This window comes from Capricornis sumatraensis, chromosome 8, assembly GCF_032405125.1.
Source record: "Capricornis sumatraensis isolate serow.1 chromosome 8, serow.2, whole genome shotgun sequence".
Classification (NCBI taxonomy): Eukaryota; Metazoa; Chordata; class Mammalia; order Artiodactyla; family Bovidae; genus Capricornis; species Capricornis sumatraensis.
The window spans coordinates 11,293,281-11,303,761 of NC_091076.1; the positions used below are offsets into that span (position 1 = coordinate 11,293,281).

Here is a 10,481-nt window from a genome sequence, read left to right on the forward strand (position 1 = left end):
ACTTGATTCTAGATCCTTCCAATTATCATGCACCTCCCCAACCCAAACAGAAGCAACCATTTCTATCAGCTCTATTGAGATGAAATCCTTTATTCTTTTCTGAGGACAGGGCTTGCTTAGCACCAAACACAGTTCACGAGCATCTCTGGGTGGGCATGCCCTACGTGTGAGAGTGTCTGTGGAGTGGGCCTGAGTGATTCCTGAAGCAGCCCAGCATTTACACTGAGGGAACCAGGCCAAACTTGTTTTCACTCCGATTTAAAACTGTGAAATATGCTCTCAGGAAGATGTCACCCAGGACCCAGGTCTCTGAGGGGCTCATGTACTCTGTGCCCTCATTAAAGGTTATAAAGCAGATGTCTTTAGAAACCTGAGGGAGACAGAAATACACAGCAGTCAGCATAAGCACTTACCTGCCACCCCCCTCAGTATCCAGAGCAGAGAGCTTTCCCAATTTTTCCCCTTCTTTGGGAAGAATCAAGTGGCTCTCATAGTAGCTGCAGAAGTGAGGGTATAGGAACAGAAGGGCCAAAACCTGCGGTTGCCATGAGAGAGGGGTGTGGGGAGGGGAGGATTGGGAGTTTGGGATTATCAGATGCGAACTAATATTTGATATTTAAATAACCAAGTCCTACTGTATAGCACAGGTAACTATATTCAGTATCCCATGATAAACTAATGGAAAAGAATATGAAAAAGAGTAGGTATACATTTATATATATATAAAACCGAGTGACAGGTTTAGAGCAGAAATTAACACAACATTGTAAATCAGTTCTACTTCAAAGTATTATTTTTTTAAATACCTGTGGCAGATTCATGTTGATGTATGGCAAAACCAATACAATATTGTAAAGTAATTAACCTCCAATTAAAATAAATAAATTTATATTAAAAAAAAAAAGAATGGCCTATAGCTCCCCATCACACTCCGCTGTTTCTTTCCTTCTGACTCCTGCTCTCTTGTTTTCTCCACAGGGAATACCCATTCTTCTCCCCATTGCCCACAACCCATTCTTTTTCTAAAAAAATTTTAATTTTGTATTGGCGGATAGCCAATTAACAGTATTGCGATAGTTTCAGGTGGACAGCAATGGGACTCAGCCATACGTATACATGTATCCATTCTCCCCCAAACTCCCCTCCCATCCAGGCTGCCACATAACACTGAGCAGGGCTCCCTGAGCTACATAGTAGGTGGCTGTTGGTTACCCATTGTAAATAGCATTGTCACAATGCGTTCTTTATACTGCTCTCAGGCTGTCTAGGAAAACTTTCTGGTCCTACACTCACATTATTTGGCTACTCCAGGCTGGGTTGGGTGACTTACCCTGGCGCTCCCTTGGTCTCTAGCCCTCCTCACCCCTAATCTGCCCCCAGACACCTTTGCACAGTCCCCGTGGGTACCATAGAATTCATTATAGATTTGCCTCAACCCAAGCAGGCTTCCTCTTTCTTCCATGAGGCTGGGGGTTTAGAATAACTGCAATTCCCTCTCTTCCTCAAAGTCTCTTTTGAGCCCATCAGCCTGCTCTGAACTCCCACAGGGAGCTGACATGAAGCCTCCACCTTGTGCTGGGGCTGAGCAGTCACTGTGGTCCTTTATTCACCGTAGCATCCAACCTCGCCACAGAGGGGTTGGTACCCCAACTCACAGGGTGCAACGTTGCAGCGAAGTTCTAGCATAAGCACGTAATTTATGATCTCAATCTGGATGCTTTCGTGTTGGGAAGAGGAGATTGTTAATCACTATGGTATCCTTCTTGTCACTTGTTCTATTTCAGGGGTTGCTAGAGCTGACTTTCCATTGAGGTCTGAGGTTTCTGGTTGAACTGAAGCTCTGGCAAACCTGAGGCCCTTAGTGTTCCCCTCTCCTTGTGACTCCCACCATGCCAGCATGGAGTGGTGTCTCCACATTTAGTTCAGGAGGATGGATGTCCCAGACTGCCCTTTACTCTCACGTGGCTCGTTTTGTGGGAGGCGCTGGCCCAGCCACAGGGACTCAGCTGCATCTGAGGTGCAGCAATGAGGTGACCAGGCCCGAAGAGGGTGCCCTCCTCCTAGCAGGAGCCCAAGGGTTCTTGTAAGTCTGAGATTTGGGAACCAGCCCCCTGGGTTGTCCCCTCACCTTCTGGATGTAGTATTTACGGGACATTGGGAAGTCCATGCCATTGATGGTGAAGATACCAGGAGGCAGGATCATGGTGCTATTATACAAAATCAATCGCTGTAAAAGAAAGCAGGAGAGAGGTTGACCCAGGTGATTCTTGGTGTGTAGGGAGCACAAGAATGAGTCTGTGGCATGACCCTTCACCTGCTCATTTTGGAGTGGGCTGGGGTTGATGCTCTTCTGGATGCTTCTGACTATGTCAGTTGGGCCAAACAAAAATGTGCTCCCAAGATCCAAAATGGCCTGACATCCGCTGGAACAAGCAATCACTTTTTTGTTCATGGAGATGCGGAGAGACAGAGGGACAAAGCAGGCACTAGGGATACTCTGGAGATCCCCCATCACCATCCCTTCCTTGACTCTCTCCTGAACAGCTCTTCAGCCTCTTGCCCTGACTCTGTTTTCCTTTTCTCTGGTCACATCATCTTTTTGACTTCCTTTCAGTTCTTGCAGGCACCAGGCTCAGGGCCTGGGCTTGTGCTGGCGACCTTCCTAGAAGAACCACATCACCTTTATTTAGCAAATTTCTCCTTATCTTCCAGGTTAATTGTCACTTTGTCAGGAAAGTCTTCCCCGCAGACTAGATCAGGCTCCTGTCCTAGATCAGAGTCTCTGTAGACTCTTCCCCAGGTCTAGCATGTAGCAAGGTGGTAATTCACTGTGTGTGAACTTCATTTCATGTTGTTTCATGCACGTCTGCCTCACTAGATGTGACGGCAAGTTGGATCCTCAGTGCCTCCCTCAAGTGCCCAGCACACCAGGTGATGCACAACGTATGTCTGTTGAGTGAATGAATGAGGAACACCCAGAGACCTGTATCTGTGTCTCGCCAATGATGGGTCAGCCCATACAGTGAAGATGCAGGTCTCTAGGACAGCAGATGGTCAGAGTGGGGGTGGGGGAGACTCAGGCTGCCCTGGGAGAGTTTGTCTCCCAGCACCACCCCCTCACCCGGCTCAGACCCTGAGGCCCCTGCCAGGGGAGCGTGAGCAGACCCAGGGGCCTCCAAAGAGCAGGGAAGCTGTGGCCTGAGGGCATGACAGAGAACCCCCATCAATTATTGCCCCTTGTTCTCAGGCCACTCCTGGACCCCCGCCTCCTGACTCAGTCACAGCCCCCACCCCACTGTGTGCCCGGTTTGGGTGGTCAGTAGCCCTGGTCAGGAGGGGTGTCTCTTTTTATGGGTTGCTCTTAGGTCTCAAGACTGCAGCCAAATTCTCTTCACTGATGGGTAACTTCTCTCTGAGGAGACCAGTTTTCCCAGTTTTTCAGGACTTTCTCAGTTTTTCAACTGGCAATTCTGCATACTGAGAACACTCTAGGTCCTGGGTGGCCCTGCTCAGTAGGTCATCTTCACACAATCCTGTTCAGGTTGGTGGAATGCCTCCTGATCCTCTTTTCACCACACTATAGGGTCCTCTAACCAGGCTCCCCACCTCACAGTACATGGGTGCAGCCCTCCACCAGCTGCCCAGGCCTCTCTGGACCCTTTCAGGATCCTGGTGACAGGCCTGATCAGGAGCTCTGGGGCAAATGAACCCATCGGTGTTGTGTGTTCCTTTGTGTATGTTTGCATGCATTTGTGTGTCTGTGTGTGTTTATCTGTTTGGCTATGTATGTGTTTATATGTGTCTCTGTATCTGTTTTTATGTGTGTGTGTGGAGCATATGTCTGTGTGTGGCTGTGAGTGCATTTGTGTGTGTAAGAAAAGGAGTACATCAAGGCTGTATATTGTCACCCTGCTTATTTAAGTTATATGCAGAGTACATCACATGAAATGCCAGGCTGGATGAAGCACAAGCTGGAATCAAGATTGCCCGGAGAAATATCAATAACCTCAGATATGCAGATGACACCACCCTTATGGCAGAAAGTGCAGAAGAACTAAAGAGCTTCTTGATGAAAGTGAAAGAGGAGAGTGAAAAAGTTGGCTTAAAACTCAACATTCAGAAAACGAAGATCATGGCATCTGGTTCCATCACTTCATGGGAAATAGATGGGGAAACATTGGAAACAGTGACAGACTTTATTTTCTTGGGCTCCAAAATCACCGCAGATGGTGACTGCAGCCATGAAATTAAGAGATGCTTACTCCTTGGAAGAAAAGTTATGACCAACCTAGACAACATATTAAAGAGCATGAGACATTACTTTTCCGACAAGTTCCGTCTAGTCAAGGCTATGGTTTTTCCAGTAGTCATATATGGATGTGAGAGTTGGACTATAAAGAAAGCTGAGCACTGAAGTATTGATGCTTTTGAACTGTGGTGTTGGAGAAGACTCTTGAAAGTCCCCTGCACTTCAAGGAGATCCAACTAGTCCATCTTAAAGGAGATCAGTCCTGGGGGTTCATTGGAAGGAGTGATGTTGAAGCTGAAACTCCAATACTTTGGCCACCTGAAGGGAAGAGCTGACTCATTTGAAAAGACTCTGATGCTGGGAAAGATTGAGGGCAGGAGGAGAAGGGGATGACCGAGGATGAGATGGTGGATGGCATCACAAACTCAATGGACATTAGTTTGGGTAAACTCTGGGAGTTGGTGATGGACAGGGAGGTCTGGCGTGCTGCAGTCCATGGGGTCGCAAAGAGTCAGACACGACTGAGCGACTGAACTGAACTGAACTGTATGTATCCATGTGCATGTGTGGGAGGATCATTTGGGGTGGCCCTCAGAAGGAGAGGCTTACCGGCCCACGGTTATCTGCCATAAGCAGGCTTGGGTCACCGGTACCCACTTGAGAGCTCCCTTGTGGTAGGCGTGGTCCACCCCAGCAAGCATCAGCAAGCTGCTCTTCTGCGGACAGCTGACGAGAGAAGGAAGAAGGGGCTCACTGGAGAAGAGTAACACCAGGCACTGTCTGAGGACTGTGCTTCTTCACCCATCAGAGGCACTACTACCGTCTCCATTTTACACATGCGGAAATGGATGCTTGGAGAACTTGAGTACCTGACCAGGTTCGGTCCCCATCTAATGAGTGTCACAGAAGAGGTTCGAAGCTGGGCAACCTGGTTCCAACCAGGCCTGGTTCTGACCCCTCATCCTTCTGAAGAGGGCCTGGACCTTTCCAGCCACCTGAATGCTCAGATATACCTTCAGAGGACTTTATGCTGGAGGGGTCGGGCTTCCTCCTTGTCTAGGCTGTCATTTTTCAGGAAAGCTGATGTCTGAGGGAGCTAAGAATATGGGTTCAGGCTCAGCCAGGGTTGGCTTCTCTTGCTTGTGACCTGTGCTGTCTATGGGACTTCAAGCTGAGCAGGCTGCCCACCTCCACTCTCCCTGTCTTGAAATTGCTAATGTGTTTCGAACAAGGGGTTTCACATTTTCATTTTGCGCTGGCTCTTGTAAATTCTGTAGCTCGTCCTGGGTTCCCGGTGAATTGTTAGTGAGGAAGGAAACATTCCCAGCATCCCTCTCCTTCCATCCATATCAAATTCATCAGCAAATCCTGTTGCCTTTTCCTTCAATATCCTGACATCTTCTATTGCTTTCCCTATTACCTCCACCTCCCTGGACAAAACTGCACCCTTGGACCCATGAGCATGGTTGTGTTCCAATGAAACCATATTGATAAAAACCCAGTGATGGGGCCAGATGTGATCCTGGGGCAGTAGTTCTCCTAGGCTAGACCATCTGACAGGAATATTCTGGATGAGGTAGTCTTTAATTTTTCATGCAATTGAAAGCATTTTACAGTTAATTTGGAGAGAGGACTTGTCCAGCTCAGACTTACCTGCTTATGAAAAAGGCAAAGATAGGCTCAGAAGTGATTCCATTTTTATTCAGGTTGTCGAAGATGGGGGTGGTCCTATGGATGGCGAGGCTGGGGTAGGCTAAGCCTATGATGCCATCATAAGATGCATGTTCCAAGGCCCCACTGAGGTGACTCATGCTGAGGACAAGTGTCTGCGACTTGGCAATAAGTCGCCTGATCTGTGAGAGAGGAGAGTGTGCCCACATAAAGTTTGGGAAGTGGGACTAGAACTGGGCTGTGGGACTGTAGACGCCATTAGCACTCTAGAGAACTGAATCCTCAGTTGAGCTCAGATGGGGACATCAAGCTGGGACAGGAATTTGGGTTCCATTTGTGTGGGGCCATGCATCTTAGTAATACCTGCTTATCCTGCAAACAGCATGTGAGTGAGTCAAACCGGTCTCATGTCTTCTGTACAGGTGGGGCAACCAAACTCAGGACAGGACTGAATGGTTCCCCTCTGAGGATACTATGAATAGAGAGCAGACTAGTTTTCTCTTTGGGAACACTGTGATCTGATGACAAACAGGAACTGAACTCATTGCACTGGAGTGTGGATCCTGCATCTGCCCAGGCAGACAGAAGCCCATTATACAATGTCTATGGCTGGGTTGTATGGCAAAACCAATGCAATATTGTAAAGTAATTAACTTCCAATTAAAATAAATAAATTTATATTTATAAAACAAAAAAATAAAAAGAAAATTCTTCCTGGATATCAGGCTTTTGGGGATGTGCACACTTGTGTGTGAGTGCCTGTGTGTGTGTGAGACAGAGACCCAGACAGAGAGACACAGGGAGGGCATACTCAGGCACTTTGTGTGTGTGTGGGGGGCAGGCCATAGTTTTTATTAGTCTCAAAGGCCCCCTAGAGTGAGAACCCTTTTTATCAGGCCCATATTACATCTGTGACCCCTGATTCCCCTGCTTGGATACCTGAAGCCCTGTGCTGCCCCAGGGGCCCCAGATCAGTTTTATCCTCTTCCCAAACCCACACCTACTTGAGTCCTGAAGGTCAGCAAAGCTCCACTGAAAAAATATGTGACCTTGGCAAGGCCCTCGCTCTGTGCCCCTCATGTCCCTCGTCTTTATCCTGAGCTGATAATAGTACCTCCTGCCTGGGGATGTTGCAGGATGAAACAAGTTATTACCACGAAAGTGCCCTGTAGAACCTGTGAATATAAAAGGGGTTGCTTTATTGCCCCTTCTTCCTGCTCCAGCAAAATGAACGTTGGGTAATGGAGATGCAAGTTCACATCCCAAGCCCCTCTCTGGGGTTCATTGTTTTGGGAGTTTGTGTGTCAGCAGGGGAGCTGTCTCCCCAGGGACAGGGCCCTGCTGGGCAGGTGGCCAGCCACTAGGGGATTTTCAGAAAGTCCCTCCCAACTGCATCTATTTTGCAGGCATTGGTTGCTCCCAGGACCAGAACTGACTGAGGCCCTGGCTCCCACATTACCCGAACAGTGTCAGTGGTAAGAACTCCCGTTATCCTTCCACATCCATAACGGAGGTTGATGTGTTTCCCATCACCGGACTGGAAGCTGCTGGACGCCTTAGGGTTGTATCTCAAGTGTTTACCTGCCGACACAAGAGGTGGGTATCTGTCAGGTGCCAGGGATGGAGTCGGGGGAGAGGGAGGACAAGATGAGTGGGGGGCTGGTACTCACAGCAGGAGGGACTTTAGCAGTAGATGGAGGAAACCCACAAGTCAGACGAGCTGGTGTCAATTATGACTCAGAACTCTTGAGGGGGTGTTCCAATGGTGATGTTGATGACATAGGCCATCTACAGGGGTCGGGGAGGGAGGTTAGGGCAGACTTGGCTGCCTGGCTACCCTCCGTTCATAGCGTCCTGCCTCCCTCTGGGCATCCCAACGCCTGAAATCACTTTCCAATCGCCCTTCCTCACAGTCTCTGCTCAGAGGTCCCTTCATCTGAGAAGCTCTCCAGTCTCCTCTTTAAGGCCAACCTTATCACCTTCTTCTCCAGGTGGCCCTCCTAGTTCACCCCAGGCCACTCCTGCTAATCTCAGAGCATGCTCTATCAACAACACGGAGATGGCCAATTTCTTGGTATGTATTCAATTTTTGACTCTTTCTGGCTTGCTTATGCATTCTTGAACAAGAGATAAGCATCTCCCCCTCCTTTAAAAATGAAACAAAATAAACTTTCTGATAGTGTAATTTAGGGCAAGTTACTCTACTTCTTAAACCTCAGTTTCCCTGTCATTATCACGAACTTGTTTTGTTACTGATTCCATGGAGTAACTGTGAGGCTTAAGACAATCTGCATACAGCACTCAGTATAGTATTGGGGGCACAGAGTAGGACTAATGTTTGTCTAAAAACTCAGCAGCTGGAGGAGACTTTTAAGAGAAGGCTTACACCATTAGTATCCTTCACAGTTGTGAGACATCATCACTCATTGTTGCCTAGAAAATTAGAGACTTACAGAAATTTTAGCAATTAAAAAAAAGTAGCTATAGTGTTAGACCTTTATGGAGTCACATGCATTAGGGGCTCAGTAAATGGGTGCCTTTTCTGGATCTGTGGGGGGTGAACTTTCTCTGCCTTGGGATTCACACTTGATTTGCAGTTGACGTTATCTTTTGTTTGGCACATCTCACCATTCATCTTATATCAGTGGCTCACTTAGTTCAGAAAGAATAATCTCCCTGAAATTAATGCCACATTTTTGACCCAGAAATGGATGTTTACCTGCCAACTGGTCATTTCTGGGCCCAGTCATCACAGACCAAGATTTGAGGATGAGACTGCCTTCTCCTTTGGAAATGGGTTACTGTTCCCCACTGTTTCTGCCTCCTGCAGGAGCCCCAGCCCCAGCATCCCACCTGGCACCTCCAGATGAGCCCCAGTGCTAGGCCAGAGCCTCAGGGGGTGCTGTGGAGCACCATCCTCCCAACATGCTCACGTTCAAGATTTTCCTTAGGGGATGAGATGAGAACTTGTGGTCAAGAGTAAGTTTACTGGGACAGGCTATAAGATTGTTCCTCCAGGAAATATTTTGGCTTGATTTCTTCCAAGACCACTTCTTGAAGTGTCTTCATCTTCGTCATAGGGATTCTTTTACCAAGCATGGGGAAAAGGAAGAGCCAATAACCAAGTATGAGTGTCATATCTGGCATTGTAATGGCACTGTGTATCTTCCAAGCCTTTTTATGAGTGTCATCTTTTATCAGAATGCCATGCAAAGACATGTCAAAGACCTAGGTCTGCATACAGGTTCTGTTGTGTAATCTTGGGTAAACCAGATGACCATTTGGAGCCTACGCAGATGAAGACACTGACACATACACACAGAAGAGGAGAGAGAGCAGAGAGAAGACCTAAAGCAAATGCAGGAGAAGTGCTTTTCTGTAGCACCACACCTATAGCTGCACAGGTCATCCACTGAACAATTCTAAGGAGTGCCATCTTTATAAAAGTCATGATGTGACTGGTACTCCCAGAGTTATGCAACCCTGTAAGCCTGCCCCATGAACGATGCCCATGACAAGATTCTCATCAATCAGTGAAAGCTGAAGTTTAAGACTGCCAGGGAATGATTACATTCTCTTCTAACCCTGATGGGTGGAAGAATAAGAGGACGAAAAGAGAAATCCCAGAAAGAGAGATGATGCCACTTACAGTCCCTGTACTTACATGACTATGCACTCTGAGAGGGCCACCAGCCTGAGGAGCACAAGCCACTTCATGCTTCTTTCCTGGGTCCAAGGATTCAGGGAAGTTTGGGTTCTTAGCATACAGCGGTGGCCAAGAGCTCCTATATATGTTCTGACCTGACATGATTGTCCCCTTTAGGCTACTAATGGATCTGATAAAGAATACCAAACTCTTGATAAAATCTTTATCTCTATCAGTTTCTGTGGACATTGGATTAGACAATTCTCAGAATACAGAGATTTCTACTGTAACTTGTTCTTTGAGGCCTGAATGAAAAATTAAACTAAACAAAGAATGGGGAGACTCTTGCCAGCTTGGAGACAAAACACTGCTAATAATATGATAAAAGTATATGCTGGGGCCATGCTAGACATTCGTGATCTCACATGGTATTCCTAGACATGTCATAAGATGTATGTGGCTGTCCTCAGTGGAGAAGAAGTTACTAGCAAAGTGAAGACTTTAGGGGCAACCCAGTGACATATGAGTGGCTTTAGGTAGTGGGACATTGGCACAGATCAGGGACACCTTTGATGCCAGTCTGTATCAAAGATCTAGGCTGGAGCAGTACGGCAATTGCATGGTTTCAGTATTGGAAGAAATGTGATGCAGGCATCCACCAGATTCTTTACATCATCCAACAAACATTTAAGGAGAACCCTGTGTGCTCACGACCAAGATAATCATGATGGTGGGATCACTCACCTAGAGCCAGACATCCTGGAATGTGAAGTCAAGTGGGCCTTAGAAAGCATTACTATGAACAAAGCTAGTGGAGGTGATGGAATTCCAGTTGAGCTATTTCAAATCCTGGAAGATGATGCTGTGAATGTGCTGCACTCAATATGCCAGCAAATTTGGAAAACTCAGCAGTGG

At 47.3% G+C, this 10,481-nt stretch overlaps 1 pseudogene; it reads right to left on the bottom strand.

Moving 5' to 3' along the window:
* Positions 1-217: 217 nt before the first annotated feature.
* On the bottom strand, positions 218-9,637 carry LOC138084571 (pregnancy-associated glycoprotein 2-like; annotated as a pseudogene).
* Positions 9,638-10,481: the final 844 nt, after the last annotated feature.